Here is a 16674-nt window from a genome sequence, read left to right as displayed (position 1 = left end):
CTTATCTTATTCAAGTGGTCATTTTCTCATAGATTTCCATAAAGTCAGGATTCATATTTAATCTAGAGCATCCTCTTTATAGGACGAGGCTGTGACCACTGAAAGCCTTTCATCTGTCCTTTACCATCCATTTCATTTTGTACAATCCACTCTTCCAAGTTTGTGTGGTTTATCCATCTGACCAGGTGAATCTTCGTGCACAATCTTTTTAATTTATCACCACACCGTGTTTATGTGCTGAAAGAGAAATTATTTCCTTATTAAAACCGATTCTGAAATACGATTTCACTAATAACTGTGGCAGTTTGTCTTGAAAGAACAAGTGTAATCTCCACATTTTGACTTTTATGTCAAAATTTTGAGTCTATTTTCAAAATGGTCAATAATATTTTTTTTCTTAAATTGTACCCTGAGCTGAATTTGTGGTTATATTAACAAAATTTCTGGGTGGTGTAGAGGTTTGTGCTTTATTTTGGGGAAATACTTATATTGTTATACATCTTAGTGTCATATTAGTCTAATCTTTAGCACTAAATAGCTTTTATGTGTGCCTGTTGCACTGACACCGTTTATGAAGACAGCTTGTGAATCAAGGTAACTAGAATGAGCTGCTAAATTAGCACTCCATCATGTTGTCCAAGTATGTAAACTTCTGGCTCCAAAACACTAACATGACCAAAACGACACAAGCTTATGCTTCAAACTGCATAGCATGAATCAAATTAGTGTTTTGTTGGAACTGATTTCTTTTACTCTATTTGTGCATTGTGCAGGGTGTGCAGCAGAATACACACTCGTGTGCAGACTGGAGTCAGGATGCCCTGGAAAAGTACTGGAGGCTGTAAATTCTGGTGTGTGTGTGTAGGGAGGAGTTTTCTCTCCATCTCTCCACAGGGAGATGCCCACTGCTGGAGATGTATGATGAGCGAGAGCCAGACCAAATCCCAAATAAGGGAAAAGCCAAGTATAAACCACAGCTACTCCCCAACTTTTTAACCAATCATATTAATATTCTGTTTGTGTGACTCATGATAAAAGTGTTTACTGCTTGGATGCAGTGACCTTTGTCCGTTTGGCTCACTAAACAGAGGAAGAGGCACAGCAGCCATCTTAATTTGAACCTTTACCCGCCTAATAAATTTCGAAAACTTATACTTTGACTTTACTCATCTTCTCTCAAAATAAAAGGACCCCACAGTTTTCTCTGTGGTTACTTACATATATTCTTTTATAACGTGATCTACAGGAGTTTTTCTCTGCTGGCCTTTAGAAAGAACACGGCAGTCGATAGTATCAATACCAATGCAGGTATTGGTATCGGATCAATAATAGCAACGTACGATCAATACTTTATTTCTATCCTCCAAGTTCAGTCTGTAGCCCACTGAATGAAAACACACTATGAAAACTGTCTGAACCTTTTTGTGTTGACTGTCACATGTTAATAGTCTTTTGCACATTTAAACAACAGAAATGGGTCAATTTCTGACTTTCAGGCATATTTACACGCCAGATCTCCAAAAAGGTGTTTTTTGTCGTGTTAACTAATTTAAGTGCAATGTAAAAATCCCAGTGAGTTAGGGATCATTAAAATATGTTCAGAATAATGATGATTAATAAGTCATGACACACTCCATAATCTCCCCAACAAAGCTGCCCTTCTTATGTTAAAAGTATGTGTATATGTGCACATGTGTATTGGCATCAGCAGTCCTGGGACTGTATTTGATATCAGATCAATACCAAAACTTGTTGTATCTCACAGCACTATAATGCATATGGTTTGAGGAACTTCCACACAGCCTTTATAACATTTTCTATAAGAGAAACGTTTTTTGTCCAGATGTGATGGTGTCAAATGGCCCAATCATGATTAGCATGATTATTTATAAAAATTCAGATTAAAGATTTAGACGTTAATTTTATGTACATGCCTCGTAGTGAAGTTGACACGCATGCTTAAGCAATAATTGACCAATAAAAACTTGTGATTTGTTATTTTCACTGCAGAAAACAGCTTGTGAAAGAGGTCAGGTGTGTTTACAAACAGAGCTGATTCTGAGAATGGGAAACACATAAAAGCATTGGGAGGAATCCAAGACAACTTACGTATGAAAAGTGAAAGGAGATAGTGGTGAAATGTTGAAAACATTTGCCAAGGGAGAACCAGGGCTTTACAGTCAAGACGTCTAGAGACTACAGAACCACCAGTACATGTCTGTGGGTACATTAAAAAGATACATTTAAAGATATGACTAAATTGCAACACTAAGGTTTATGTAGAACAGACTTGGGCACTGAACGAGGTCAAACATATGTGTGGTGTTAACCACTACACCAATCAATGGTTGACACCAAACAGTTTTTCATTTCTATAAATCAACTTGAAAACAAACCTAACATCCCAGAAATTAATGTCTATTATTGTGCTTTATGACAGCCTAAATATGAGTATTTGACAGCAGCTTTTACAGATTTTAATTACATCAGTTTTATGCGGTCTGTTGTTTCCATTTGTCCTTTAATATTTTTCATTTGGAACCTTTTTTCCCCTATAGATGTCCTTTGTTGGGATGAGAAGCAAGAAGTAGTTTTCCTTTAATGCGCTGCATTGCTCACATGTTTGAAAGGTCTTTATTTTTATAGGCTATGAAAAAGAAAAGCCTCGCATACAAAAACTAAGGATCTATACACACCTGTTTTGAAGACCCAACACATAACACCAGATCAGAGGTTTAAAACCGATATACAATCTACACTTTAGTCACTTCCTGTCTCTTCCTAAAGAGTTTCTAAACTGGAAACGCTTGAAGGTGGTTAAATCATGGAAATAACAAAAACCAGACTTACAAAAGGAGATTTTATTTTTGCCTCAATGACACAACAGTGTTAACAGTTCATCTGAACATTGATGGTTTTAAAAGCTGTGGAGATTATTGTTAAAACCTGCAAGCTTTCAGCGGTGCCATCAAGGCATATCCAAAGGCCAGAAATCATGCGTTTTCAGAGTGGATTGTGTAAAGAAATAATTCCATTTTTTGAATAATGGAAAACACAAAGATTAACTCTAGTAAACTCAGAACAACAGTGCTTTCTCCATCTGCAGGGATGCTGCTAATATTAGAAAGTATTTGAACCTATTTTCCAAAACAGTTAAGGAACTGCTTTGGCACACATACAGTGGAAATGGGAAATCTTATGGGGAAACATACAGTAAGTGGTCCTTTAGAAGTCATGCACATACCAAGTAGACTTTAAATAATCCTCACTTATATGAAAGTTTCCATAGGGCGGTCACGTCAACAGGCACTGTCATCGTTAATAAAAGATCTTAAAGAATAATCGTTTAATGGTGCTTGGAACAAACGGATCCTGCCTCAAATGATGCGATGCAGGCTTTAAGCTTTGTTTACTGGGGTGCTATGTGCCATTAAAATAATCTGCAGGATTGACTGGGTTAGACTTTGTATGTGTGCTTGATGATGGAAGAGGAAAGTACAACGTGTGGAGTCTTCTTGTCAACCAGTGCGTAAGATGATGTGGACTCCAGAGTCAGTAAAAACAGGGCCGCTCATGTCTCCCACTTTGAGAGCAAAGGAGGCGTCTTCAAAAGGCTTCTGCATCTGACCTAAAGCAGAAACACACACTGAGCCATTATCCAAATAAAAACTCATACAACATGATGCACATCAGCACGTGCATCTATAGGTAATCATTCATTTGTATGACTATTTCATATTAATGACATATTAGCTCATTTACATGATTAATTACATTAATTTCTTTTATTCAGTTCTACAGAGTTTGTGCAGCTAGATAACAGCCTTGTACAGGCTAAGCCTACACTTGAAGCCACTTAGGTGTTCGATGGCGGGGGTGACGCGGTGCCACTCTTATGAATGAAACTTGAGAAAATCCAATAAATCCAGCTGTGCTTATCTTGCCCATTTAACACCTTTAATGCTTTCAATTGGCTGCATTTGTTGTTCAACAGTTCTCTTAGTTTCCAGCGTGTCACAAACCGTTTGCTCCTTCCGAACAACAACACCCTCTGATAATTACCTGTGCATACCTTAAGTAAGACACCATAAACATTCAAAAAGTGACCCCTAGTGGCACACAAAGGTAACAACACAAAAACAGCTCCTACAAGCCTAACGTACAGTTTCAGGTCAAACAAATGCTAGTAATAACTGCTAATAATCTTTTTCACTTCGCTGTGGACAAATTTGGGCCAACTCTTCTTTGCAAAATGTTTTAATTCAGCCACATTGGAGGGTTTTCAAGAACCAATGGCCAGATCAGCTCAACACAAAGCTACATTCAGAGGTGGACTTGCTGGTGTTTCAGATGATCATAATAAATGAGGTCATCACTTAAAATAACTGGCAGTCACCAGTGCTACCCCTAAAGCCTTAAAGCCTCGTGGCTGATGCTCCTATGGTATAAATTTGAAAATTGAGACTTCCTTCTTTATCGCATTCACAAGATTTTTCAGAAAACTTCACCTCTAATATTGACATTTAGGTAGGGCTGCTCAATTAATCGAATTTTAATCACGATTACGATCTGGGCTTTCAACGATCATTAAAAATGACTGAGCCGATTATTAGCCCCTCCCTCGTGCTTTACTCTCGCGCTGCTCCGTGTGGCAAATCGAGCGCACCTCTCTGCATTTCGAACACGCGTCACAACAATTAAGAGGACCCGAGGGAAGCTCGGAAAGCTAAGCAGAAGTTATTTGGAGAGGAGAGTGACTGCCGCTGGTTGAAAAGAGAGGTTAAAAACAAAACAAAACAAAAAACCATTATGGGTTCGCAGAGTCAGATGTGGATCAAGTAGACATAGTGTGTAAACTCTGCTACAGTGTGGTAGCTGCACCACAGAGCAACACTGCAAAGTTCACTAAACATAGATGTTTACATTTTTCATTTATTTTTTATATTGCAAACATTTGCACTGTTATCAGTATTTGCACACTATTTTATATTATTTTTTAAAGTCATTATTCAATACATTGTTATTGTTAAATAAATATCGTCAAATAATCGAGATCTCGATTTCAGTGAAAATAATCGTGATTATCATTTTTGCCATAATCGAGCAGCCCTACATTTAGGTTGAGGTTAATGAAATTTGAACTTGCCCAAGATTCTTAGGAGATACACCTATAGTGTGAACTTTGCTTTGAGTTATCGCATTCACAAACTTGTGCATTCATGCCACCCATGCATCAGGCGGAGTGACGACAATACCACATCGGCTTTTTACGGCCGAGGGGTAAAAACTGCAACTTCTGTATTTACTCTGGTTATCCTTGTCTCATATTGAAAATCAGAATCAGAATACTTTATTAATCCCGAGGGAAATTAGGGATTGATGTTTGAAACGTGTGACAAATATGGAATTAAACTGTGCTCACAAACTGCTGGTTTAACTTGTCACTACTATCAGTTATTCATGCACTGAATGTTTGATCACTTGATGGAGAGCTATGTGCAGGATTTTGTTTTATTCAGAAAGACAGATGAAGGAGATGCTGAATGAGAGACTGCACTGAACAGAGAATGACATCACGCCGTGCATACCTCTACCAAACAGTCCCAGATCTCCACCATTCTTAGCGGAGCTGCAGTCGCTAAACTGAGATGCCAGGGACTCAAACTTCTCCTGTCCAGACTTGATCTGTTCTATGTACTCTGCACAGAAGACAGAAGATATTAAATGCATATATATATACATGGGGTGGGTGGCTGCTTCCAAATAGAGCACATTTCATTCATAATTATGTAAATCCAAGCCCATTATGTATATATGGTATATAGATGGCCAAGCTTGAAACCTGGATCCCCCGTAGCCGGTTACCAAGATTACGTGAAGTACCCTCAGAAGGTCTGCTAGATGATGTTAATGCAGCACTACGGGCAATACCTACAGCCACGATTACCGACACTAACAAGCTGATCTACAATACGGCAACAGTGATCAGTGAGATGCTTGGCTACAAGTTGAACAGCCACAAGGGGCAGTACCCTCCATGGAGAAGGAGGCTAGAGGGCAAGATCAAAGTAGCACGGAGGGAGGTTAGCCAACTAACGGAGTTGCAGAAAGGTGCGACAAATAAGGTGCCTAAGAAATACAGCAAGCTGTCCATACCTGAGGCCTTGGAAACTGCCAAGCAAAGACTCACAGCCTTGGCCAGCCGCTTGAGGAGGTACACCAGAGAGATCGAAGGCAGGAGAATAAACCAGCTGTTCTCCACAGAACCAGCAAAGGTGTACTCTCAGTGGCAAGGGAACAATAATAATAAGAGAACAGCACCACCAAGGCTGGAGACGGAGCAATACTGGAAGAGCATATGGGAGAAGGACGCAACCCATAACGGCAATGCTCAGTGGCTAGTGGATCTGAGGGCAGACCACAGCGACCTCCCTGAACAGGGTCCAGTAACCATCACAGTGGCAGATATCCAAGAAAGGGTCTCCAGTATGAAGAGTTGGACAGCACCAGGGCCCGACATGGTTCACGCCTACTGGCTAAAGAAGCTGACTGCACTCCACGAGCGTCTGGCAGCACAAATGAACCAGCTGCTAGTTAACGAGGGACACCCGGAATGGCTAACCGAAGGTCGGACGGTCCTGATCCCCAAGGACCCCAAGAAGGTACCGGTCCCCTCCAACTACCGACCAATAACTTGCCTCAGTACTACATGGAAGCTCCTGTCAGGCATCATATCGGCTAAGATGAACAGGCACATGGGTCAATACATGAGCGGGACACAGAAAGGAATTGGCAAGAATACCAGAGGCGCAAAACACCAGCTACTGGTAGACAGAACAGTCAGCCGAGACTGCAAGACCAGACTGACCAACCTGTGCACTGCCTGGATTGATTACAAGAAGGCCTATGACTCAATGCCCCACAGCTGGATACTGGAATGCCTAGAATTGTACAAGATCAATGGGACCCTAAGAGCCTTCATCAGGAACTCAATGGGGATGTGGCGCACAACACTAGAGGCCAACTCCAAGCCCATAGCACAAGTCACCATCAAGGGCGGGATCTACCAAGGAGATGCTCTGTCCCCACTGCTGTTCTGCATAGGCCTGAACCCCCTCAGTGAGATCATTAACAAGACTGGCTACGGATACCGACTACGGAACGGAGCAGTTGTCAGCCACCTCCTGTACATGGATGACATCAAGCTGTATGCCAAGAGTGAACGAGACATCGATTCACTGATCCACACTACCAGGCTATACAGCAATGACATTGGAATGTCGTTCGGACTGGAGAAGTGTAGTCGGATGGTAACAAAGAGAGGGAAGGTAGTCAGAACTGAGGGGATTGAACTACCAGAAGGCAACATTGCAGACATAGAGGACAGTTACAAGTACCTGGGGATCCCGCAGGCGAATGGGAACCATGAAGAGGCCGCTAGAAAAGCTGCAACCACCAAGTACCTGCAGAGGGTCAGGCAAGTCCTGAGGAGTCAGCTGAATGGTAAGAACAAGATCCGGGCCATCAACACGTACGCCCTGCCCGTGATCAGGTACCCTGCTGGGGTAATAGGCTGGCCAAAGGAGGAGATAGAAGCCACTGACATAAAGACAAGAAAGCTCCTTACCATGCATGGAGGGTTTCACCCCAAGTCCAGCACCCGAGGCTGTACGCTAAGCGGAAGGAAGGGGGCCGGGGACTGGTGAGTGTCAGCACCACAGTCCAGGATGAGACAACGAACATCCAAGAATACATTGGGAAGATGGCCCCAACTGACCAAGTGCTCAGTGAATACCTCAGGCAGCAGAAACCCAAGAAAGAGGAGGGAGACGAGGAACCATCATGGAAGGACAGGCCCCTGCACGGTATGTACCACCGGCAGATAGAGGAGGTGGCTGATATCCAGAAATCCTACCAGTGGCTGGACAAAGCTGGACTGAAAGACAGCACAGAGGCACTAATCATGGCAGCACAAGAACAAGCTCTGAGCACAAGATCCATAGAGGCTGGGGTCTATCACACCAGGCAAGACACCAGGTGCAGGCTGTGTAAAGATGCTCCAGAAACAATCCAGCACATAACAGCAGGGTGCAAGATGCTAGCAGGCAAGGCATACATGGAACGCCATAACCAAGTGGCCGGCATAGTGTACAGGAACATCTGTGCCGAGTATAACCTGGAAGTCCCGAGGTCAAAATGGGAGATGCCCCCAAGGGTGGTGGAGAATGACCGAGCTAAGATCCTGTGGGACTTTCAGATACAGACGGACAAAATGGTGGTGGCTAACCAACCGGACATAGTGGTGGTAGACAAACAGAAGAAGACGGCCGTAGTGATCGATGTAGCGGTTCCGAATGACAGCAACATCAGGAAGAAGGAACACGAGAAGCTGGAGAAATACCAAGGGCTCAGAGAAGAGCTCGAGAGGATGTGGAGGGTGAAGGTAACGGTGGTCCCCGTGGTAATCGGAGCACTAGGTGCGGTGACGCCCAAGCTAGGCGAGTGGCTCCAGCAGATCCCGGGAATAACATCGGAGATCTCTGTCCAGAAGAGCGCAGTCCTGGGAACAGCTAAGATACTGCGCAGGACCCTCAAGCTCCCAGGCCTCTGGTAGAGGACCCGAGCTTGAAGGATAAAACCGCCCGCAGGGGCGTGCTGGGTGTTTTGTTTTTTTTTATATATAATGTATGTATGTATGTGTATCTTTTTACGCCATTTATTTTAATTCTTTTTTTGACTGCATTTTCCCTCTGTTCAGCACTTAAGCCGACACTTGATGTCTTGTAAGTGTGGTGTACAAATAAAGCTGACTTAAGTGTCCAAATATATATGGACCTAACTATCTTTGGCCCTCATATTGAGAGTTCCTGTGGAAAACTGCAGAATACATATGCAACACTTGGAGTCAATTAAAAATGGTTTACATTCTTAATTGTAATTGCTGTTAATCATAGAATGATGATGATGAACCAGGTCTTATGTAGTAATAGAAGGTCTTGAAATTGTTTCTCAATCAATAGCCCAATTATATTTGTATCTCTGAACTAATGGACTATAAACAAAAGTGGCTGTAATTCCAAAAGCAATTTATGCAATTCTTTTGTTAGAGTTTGGGCCTGCATTCACCCTGTGGTGTTGGGGAATTATGAACACATAAAATGATCATCATTGATTCAGGAGTCATGGAATAGCATCTGGAAAGTGTCTGATAAGCCATTGCTTTATTTTTTAGAATGAGAATTAAAATATCCTCAGGTACCCCGAAACCCCAGAAACAGCCCAAACCTAAATATGCAATCTGTTTCAGTCTTATATACTATATTTTTATGTATGTTTGCACATTTCAGTAAATTACTTCATTTATATGAAAAAAAATATTATATAAATGATGGATGGTTTCTTTTCTAGATATGTGTGTTCACAGACCTATATTTAAAATTAACATGTTGAAATTTAGAAAGTGCTTTTTTTATTTCAACTATATGTAATGCTAGTCAGTGAATGACTATAATCATGATTTATTTGATCAATGAATAACTAAGTGATAAAAATATACATTACATGAAGTAAACCTGAATCATATCATATCCCAGTGCTAAGAGATCAAGTACATACACTCATCTGTAAATAAACTCATGTGATCCTTTACGTTGTAAGTTCAACAGATCTGATACAGATATTAGTTACAGCATTTGTAACTATGGTGAAGGTTTATAGCGCTCACACTTCTCTCCTGTCAGATGAGGGTCGCAGATCAGAGTATAATGAAGCGCAAAGCGACCTCCACTGGATGGGCATCTAAATGTGTTGCTCCCCGCCCACAGGTCTTTCTGACATGATACTAAAAGATCATCATAGGATAGGTCCTCGTCCCAAATCTGGACCTCCAAAAGTGACTCTGTGTTTACCTTGATAAGAAAAAAAAATTAAAACAAGATGTGATTTACTCATACTTTAAATATTCAGCTGAGATTTGGGGGTTATAGAAATGGTGAGAAGAGCAGACCTAAAGGGCAAAATATTTAATCACACTGATTCTTGAAAGCATACTCTTTGCACAATTACACATGAATGCTCTCATACACACCCCAAATTAGAAGGTCTGTTTGACGAATTGTGATACCAAAATATAGCTGTCCCATTGTAAAGTAAAACCTTGTGCAGTACAGCAAACAAATAGGTAATACAGATACAGAGACAAAGCTGCTCTGAGCACAGAATTGCATTGTACCATATTATCTGTGGATCTGTCTAAGGTGCTGGATGCAGTGGATCATTAATTGCTGCTGAATAAACGTATTAATGCTTGTGTTCATTCTAAGGCTGCTATTTGGTTCAGAATTTTCCCTATGAATACAATTCAGTGTGTCGATGTCATAAAAAAGACCATTTATCTGATTTCTTAAGCTCCCACGGGATTGCACAGTGCATGCTTGGAAATAAACAAATATGGCAAATCATTTTAAACCGATTTTGTTCTTTATGTTTATAAATTATTTGGGTATGGGCATCCCCAAAAAACTAGTCTATGATGACAATACTGCTGTTTTTACACTTGATTCCTCAGTGGTGCAGGAAGTGCAAGAACTTCAGACTGTATTTCACACCCTGCTCTCCTGTATTTAAAGCCATTTTTGTAATGTTCCCAAAACAGTTTACAGTTTTTTCTGAATGCTTAAACCCTAACTGTGATTCCTGTAGCACAATCTCTAAAACTATTCAGACTTATAGCAAAACCACTCACTGAGTTTGCAAAACTAAAAGCACAAAAACTGCTTTGCACTCAGTTTGCAATTTTGTAACACACACTTTGCAAAACTGTAGGCACAATCCACTGCACAACACTCAATTACCAAATTTCCAGCACACTCCTAGAAAAAGTATACACATGTATGGCTATCATTAACACTAATTTGCCAACTGTCTGGCACACTTTCACATGTGAAAACTTTTTTAGATAATTAGTTCACTTTGCAATCAGCCTAAGCACTATAATACAGGTAAGCTGTGTGTGCGGAGTACAATGGAGGGAGCAGAAAGAGTGAGAAGTAGAGGAGGCCGAGGAAGAGGACGTGGAGGTGAAGAAGTAGGATGAAGAGGACGACAAGGACAAGGAGGAGCAAGAGGAAGATGAGGAGGGGGGAGAGGAAGGGTAGGAAGAGTAAGAAATAGAATTGCTGATGACATCAGAGCTACAATAGTGGACCATGTAATCAACCGTGGAATGACCCTGAGGGTAGCTGGCCAACGGGTCCAGCCTAACTCGAGCCGCTACACTGTAGCAAGTACCATAAGGACATCTTGAAATGAGAATCGGTTAGTACAGTCACTTCGCACAAAGATTTGTAGCACTGCCATATGCCAATGAGAAACACACCAATACCATTGATGTAAAAATACTGAAATTGTTACTTTACAGAATTGCTAGATGACCAGATTCTGGGGGCAGAGGAAGCATGTTCACTGAAGACCAAGTAACCCATATAGTCATTATGGCTGTTTGATACGGAAACACCATTTTTACGAAGGTGTGAAGAGTTAATCTAGCTGTGTTTGCTTTTGCAAGAGAACTACAATGTTTTGATTATTGGGTGACAGGTTTTCTTATTTGTGTGAAGAGTTTTGCAAAATTAGCCAATAGTTACAAAAAAATGTGCTTAAGCAATCAGAAAAAACTGTAAGACTCAAAAGCTCACTTCACACTGAACACAGGAAGAGTGACTGTCAAAAAAAAACAGGAGTCTGTTGGTTGAGAAAAAGACATTTCACAGATTCTGATGTGTCGCGTCCAAGCTTTGTGTTTACATCTTTGTGCAGAATCCGTTTACCTGGGCCCTATTTCAGGAAGCCGGTTTAGAAAACAGAGTGAAAAACGATACTCAGGGTTGAGTAACCCCGAACTGTCCAACTCGGAATATTCGGTTTCAGAAAGGCTGATAACAATTAGTTCAATCAACGCGGAGTTGCTTTAACCCCAAGTTAAGCGCACGCACGAGGATACATAAAGCCCTGATTAGTGGAGCACAGATTAAGCGAGTCACCATGGAGACGGAGGGAAAGAAGGCGCGGTCAATGTATTTTACAGCGCTTGAGGCCGAAATTCTGATGGCAGTATAGGGCTTTGGAGCGTGATGTCACGGGGGTGGGCGATAACATGCAAATTTTGCGGAAAAAAAGTAACACAGCCTCAGCTGCAAAAGAAAGGGAGCATGCATGGCAAAACATGGCCGACAGAGTCAATGCATGAGTGTTAATTTAAACATTGATCTAGGGATTTCCACCCATTTAACACGTTATTTTATTATATTTTATTTTATTTTTTATTTCATACATTTTATTTTGTGATGTGATGTGAGCGCAGGTGCAACCCAACAGGCCCCAAACGTTCCTGGCAGCAAGTAAAAATGAAATATAAAAATATAGTCCAAACAGGTAAGGTGTAATTGTATTATGAGCCATAGTGCTTGGTCTGTTTGTCCTATATAAATCAATTGCAGTTAGAGGCTACATTAATTTTCTTTCTGTAAGCACTTATTGAAATTATCTAAGCACATTACAAGTACATATTTGCTTACTCTGTATGCTCAAATGTGACCCGTTATAGCCAACAGAAAAAAAGCGGAGGCCTGAAAAACAGGTGGGGGTCCTCCACCACCACCACTCACAGAGGCTGAGCAGTTGGCTTCCACATTTGTGATAATGTTGGCAGCATCACATATGATCTTCACAGTGCAGAGAACACAAATTAGCATCCATTACTATAATGAAATAATTTGTTAGTTTGAAATGCTACAGGGAACTATGTACCTGTACATTAATGCTGTGGAAAGACTTCCTGTTCACATAGTCTCCTTCATTTACTGAAGGAGCAATGATTGGAATGTGAGTGCCATCTATACAGCCAATCACGCCTGGGAACCGTGGGAATAAATGTAAAATTTAAGTAGTAGTTCAAGTATCACCACATCATGAATTAAGTTTTGTTCATCCTGATACCTGCAATTTTGTGGCATCCCTCTTTGATAAATCGTGTGGGTCTATGACCGGGGAACACCACAAACGAGTACAGGAGACGTTTCAGTGCAACTGTAACATTCCTGACTGCCCGACAGACGGTAGCCTTGGAAACGTGCTCAGCGTCACCAATATTATACAGAAAGCTCCCGTTTGCAAAAAACCGAAGTGCAATACAAATAATATGTACAGAACTGAGACAATGTCCGCGATGTGTCACATGAGCAATATTAGGCCTGAGGATGTTATTCAAATAAATTATAGATTGTGCTGAAAAACGGTAACGTTCACACAGGAAATCATCAGGAAATGATAAAATGTCCAAACGCGCTCTAATCACTCTCTCCCGGCGGAGAGCTCTGCGGAGAATTTGGGCTTCAACATCTACTGGCTCTTCAAGGAAGAGACACGCCATGTCTGACACTTCCTACAGTCAGGTTTCCGACAAAGAGGCGGAGAAAGTTAGGGTTAGTTGAAGTAAACCTGCTAGGGGGCAGGTTAGCTTCACGGAGTGTGTTGTCATAGTAACTCGCTCAGAATTAATCTAAACTCGCTTTGTGAAACCGAAAACCCAGAGTTTTCGTTAACTCAGGGTATACTTACTCAGATTTTGCTCTAAACCGGCTTCCTGAAATAGGGCCCTGCTCTCACTGTTTTAGCTGTTTGGTGGTTGTTGAAATAGTTTTGTGAGTTTTAACCTGAGATTCTGGCATTTCTGGCAAAATACATTTAGATTTAAAAATTGATTCAGGATTTAATGAATATTGTGTTATTTAAGCTAAAAATTGATTTTAATTGGAAAATCCCAAACTGAGAGTGAGAAAGTGAGAGACCTGAACACACACACAGAGGAAGACGTAAAGACAGATGACATGACAGACTCTCATGAGAGACAAAGACACAAAAGGGGCCTAGTTGACAAGAACAAAATAAACCAGAATATGAATATAAACTTGGAGACACAACAAGAAGTAAACTCAAGACTAAAATGTATAAAACTTAAATCATTAAAACCCAAAGAACGAATCAAATAGAAAATAAACTAAAATATCTGGGTCATAGACCCAGACATCTGACAATAAGATATTTTTGACAATTAAATATACAGAAAGAAATAATTATAGGATAAAAAGACACAAATATGAAAAACAGCTTTAATCTTCCTTAAAAAAGTTTACTGACCGTGCCGAGCAAATAGTCACCAGTCCAAGTAGGGTAGTTTGACTCGATCATTTCAGTCCTGCCTCTGACGGAATCAATCTTTAATACAACATAGCTGTGAAGAAGTAAAGAAACAAAGAGGACAAGTTGATTAAATATTACTGCTTGAAGGAAATGCTTTTAGCATTGTGAAGCATCCTGTGCAAGAAGTTCACAGGCATGAAGAGGGCAGAGTAGAACAGGCGATAAAGAAAAGAGAAAGCTAACAAACCATTTGGGTTAAAAAAAAATTAAATCTGCCAAAGCAATCAAGAAGCAGCTAAGCAGCAAGGTAACAAGGTACAGTTAGATCCATAAATATTTAGAAAAAGACAGCTTTTTTCCATTTTTGGTTCTGTACATTACCACAATAAACTTTAAATGAAACAACTGAGATGCAGTATCTGAATAAAAAGATTGCAGAAAATGTGAGAAACTAAAGCATGTTGTTAACACAATCCCTTCATTTCAGGGGCTCAAAAGTAAGTGGACAAATTAAATAACTCAAGATAAAATATTTGTTTCTAATACTTGGTTGACATCACCAGATACAGGATTTCCTTCTTTTTAATGCTCTTCCAGGCCTTTACAGCAGCAGATTTCAGTTGCTGTTTGTTTGTGGGTCTTTGTGTCCAAAGTTTAGTCTGTCTGAAGTGAAATGCTCACTTAGGTTGAGATTACTTGACCGACTTAGCCGTTCAAGAATATTCCACTTTTTCGCTTTAATAAACTGCTGGGTTGCTTTGGCTGTAGGGTTTGAGCCATTATTCATCTGCATTATGACACGTAGAATAGGGTGAACAAGTGGGTCTTTAACTTAGCTTTGAAAAAAGAAAAAGCATGGTCCCAACAGTTTTTCTCCTGGCTTTAGGAAACTTTAGAAGGCCAGAGTATTGAGATTGGAGAGCATGGGAAGGAACATAGAGGTGCCAAGTTCAGAGAGATATGAGGGTGCCAAACCATTTAAACCCTTGTAGGTGAGCAACAGCACCTTAAAATCTTCTTAAACCTGACAAGGCACCCAGTAAGAGATTTCAGTACCGGAGTAATGTGCTCATATTTCCCAGTTTTGGTTAAAATGTGAGCAGCTGCATTTTGTACCATCTGTAAACGTCAAAAACTTTTCTTTGGTAGCCCAGAAAGGACAGCGTTACAATAATTAATGCGTGAAGACACAAATGCACGGACAAGAACCTCTGGAGTGTCAAGTTATGAAACTCGTATGATTTTAGCGATGCTTCTTAGGTGATAAAAGGCAGTCCTTGAATACCCGTCCATCTGAAACATGTTTTGGACACCACTGTAAAAATGGTTAACTTTGTGAAAGCCAGGCTCCAATGCAACAAATAAGCAGGGAACATGAGACTTTATTACTGCACAGAGAGGTTCACTGGCTATCAAGAAAGTGCTGACCCATTTCTTTGAGCTGAGGGATGAACTTAAAGTTTTCTTCTGTAACTATCCCTCTGAGCTGCCTGAACATTTGCATAATGAAGAGTACCTTACGTGCCTGGCTTATCTGTGGCTTACACATTTTCTTGTCTGAACAAGCTCCGTCTCGGATTACAAGGTGTTTCTGCAACCATATTCAATGTTCAGAATAAAGTTGAGGCCCTGATAAAGGAGTTAAACCTTTGGAAGAACTCCATGGACACAAACAACACAGAAGTCTTTCCCGTGCTGCATGATTTTCTGTGCTTAAATTATCTCACACTCACACAGTGTGAAGCACAACTGTAACATGCACCTTGAGGAGCTGGTGGCGCAGTTATGCCAATACTTTCCAGAAACGGAAGGGTCAAATGACTGGATGTGTCACGTATTCAAGGCCATGCCTACTTTATTATCAGTGGCTGACCAGGATAGCCTGATTGAGATCGCCTGAGATAGGTTTCTAAAAGTTGAATGTGCTCAAAAGACCCTGGCAGATTTCTGGATAGTACTGTGCACTGAAAACCCTGCGTTGGCTAAGCGTGCTGTCAAGACTGATGCCTTTGGCCACCACATACTTATGCAAAAGTGGATTTTCTGCTTTAACAAACATGAAAACAAAATACAGAAGAAGACTTTCTGTGGAAAACAATTTAAGACCTTTCCCAAATTGAGCCAAACATTTAAGAGCTGTGTGCCTGTGCTCAAGAACATCCATCACATTAAATAAAGTTCTGTATAATGAAAGTTCACATCTTGTCTGTATGCTCTCGATTCTAATAAATCTTTTGATACACAGCTAGTATTAAGTAGGAAAGTCATTATCTTTAGGTGGGCGATAGAACACTGTAATTAGAATCACATCATATAAGGCTTATGTGATTTACTCATGAAAGTGGCCACTTTCATATATTGTTCTAGTAAGTATACAAGTTTCATTTATATGATTTTTTTAAGGGATCTTATGTCTGTTTTCACTCTTGTATGCTTTTCATACAAGTTTCACACAAGACAGATATAAACTTTAGA

The 16674-nt window shown here is 40.6% G+C and overlaps 1 long non-coding RNA gene across 1 annotated transcript; it reads right to left on the bottom strand.

Annotated features, from left to right (window-relative positions):
* Nucleotides 1–2846: 2846 nt before the first annotated feature.
* Nucleotides 2847–5699, bottom strand: LOC147327478 (uncharacterized). The gene is made up of 2 exons (XR_015130023.1): nucleotides 5589–5699; nucleotides 2847–3628 (listed from the first exon to the last, which is right to left on the bottom strand). It is a non-coding gene; the product is annotated as an uncharacterized LOC147327478 (long non-coding RNA).
* Nucleotides 5700–16674: the final 10975 nt, after the last annotated feature.

The sequence above is a fragment of the Aulonocara sp. 'chitande type north' Nkhata Bay genome, linkage group LG6 (assembly GCF_057382095.1).
Source record: "Aulonocara sp. 'chitande type north' Nkhata Bay isolate Kocher_YH1m ecotype deep benthic linkage group LG6, A_spYH_male_GT1.1, whole genome shotgun sequence".
Lineage (NCBI taxonomy): Eukaryota > Metazoa > Chordata > Actinopteri > Cichliformes > Cichlidae > Aulonocara > Aulonocara sp. 'chitande type north' Nkhata Bay.
The sequence above is the reverse complement of the archived record's forward strand: the minus strand, read 5'-3'. Positions and strand labels throughout refer to the sequence as shown.